Genomic DNA, 1,874 nt, shown 5'->3' with positions numbered 1-1,874 from the left:
CTTGTTTAGAGTGCATTTGTAGTCAGCACAAATCCGGATGTCCCCGTTTGCCTTTAAAGGCGTTACAATGGGGGTTTCCCACGGGCTGGAATCTACAGGCTCTAGAATACCTTGCTGGAGCAACTTGTCCAGCTCAGCGTCAATCTTGCTCTTAAGAGCAAATGGTACCCTCCTAGGCTTAACCCTGATGGGCTGTACCATTGGATCCAACTTAAGTGAAACAGGAGGTCCCGTGTAGGACCCAAGTTTAGAGCTGAACACATCTGCAAACTCCTTGCATACATCAGCAAGGGTCTGTGTTTGCAATTTATTCAGTCCAGTTACCTGAATTCCCAAAGCCTCAAACCAATCGAGTCCAATGAGACTCGTTCGTTCACCCCCTACAACCAACACATCTAGGGGGCCTGCAAAATTCTTGTACTGTACACTAAGGGTGGCCTCCCCCTTAACGCACACTTTCGAATTTTGGAAATCCGTAAGGATTACATTAGAGGGCCTTAGGGAAACTTTCTGGCCACTGCTGCTGCAGACTTTGTGAAATGTATTGAGGGAGATTAAACTCTCGGCAATCTCAAAGGCGTCTTGCCCACAAACGCACAACAATGTGGCAGCCTTTAAGCTTTCCTCTCGAATCTGGTTGATGCGAAAATACGTCTCGACTCTTGCCACGTATGATTCCCACCTCTCGGGGTGAGAGACGTCAAAAGCCTTTTCCATGATCGATGGTAAGGTTTCTTCTTCTTCAGTCGCACGCACCCTCCAGCGATTTCGTACTGGCAAGATAACGCTGACTTCCACGCCGTTTCTTTCCCGGACTTCTTTGGGTGAGTCTTCTAGCTTTTCTTAGCTGTAGAGACTGAATCCCACCTTCATCACCAGTGTTAAGTCCTGGGAATAATGGTGCTTGAGACGAAGCATCTCCAACAAGTCTTTATTGTTTGCTCCATTCTACGAACAACCAGAGCAGAGGCACGCAGGCCTCTATTTATACCCTCTGATCCCCGGGCAAGTTCAACCAATCCTGAGGCGGGCTTTTCCCGCCTTGCGCATGCGCACAAGGCCGGCGCCACTCAGTCTGGTCCCGGGCAGCTTCTGCAAATGCCCGGGACTCTTGCAACGTCCCGAGCCTGCAAGATGCAGGCTCAGGACACAACAATACAGACAGGATGACAACTCATTTTTTACAGCCAAATCAACAACCTTGGAATTTATGAGCAATCTCCTAAGTATCAGCTATGTGCAAGTAGTATTTTGTTTGGAGATCAGCCAATATTGGGTAGGTTTTTCTGGAAACATGGAAGGAATAAGCTAAATCCATGTCCATATAAGCGATATCTAGAAATGTTATGAGGATACAGGTAGTCCAATTGTATAAAGCCATATGGCCCTCCTATTTCTGGAATTTATTTTCTTTGGTTATGTATCTTAACTTTGGTAGCTGGAAGATAGAAGATCAGTGGCCAAAGGTGCTTCCCATTTCTAAAATTCTAAGTTGAATTTTAAATATGGATTTAGAATTCATATTTTAATATTTATTTAATATTTATTCATAATCTAAGATTGTGTTTGTTAAGTCCGGAGAATAATGGCGAAGGAAACAATGCATTGTGCTAACAAATCTTTATTCGCTCTCTACAGCTAACAACCAACAAGAGCAGAGGCACGCAGGCCTCTATTTATACCCTCTGATCCCTGGGCAATCCCAACCAATAGCAGGCAGTCTTTTCCCGCCTTGCGCATGCACGCAAGGCCGGTGCCGCTCAGTCTGGTCCCGGGCAGCTTTTGCAAATGCCCGGGACTCTTGCATCGTCACGAGCCTGCTTCTGCAGGCTAAGGACACAACAGTGTTGTTTAATTTTAGTTGCATAATTTTG

The sequence above is a fragment of the Protobothrops mucrosquamatus genome, unplaced genomic scaffold (assembly GCF_001527695.2).
Source record: "Protobothrops mucrosquamatus isolate PMUCROS unplaced genomic scaffold, P.Mucros_1.0 scaffold3669, whole genome shotgun sequence".
NCBI lineage: Eukaryota > Metazoa > Chordata > Lepidosauria > Squamata > Viperidae > Protobothrops > Protobothrops mucrosquamatus.
This window is presented reverse-complemented; position numbering follows the sequence as displayed.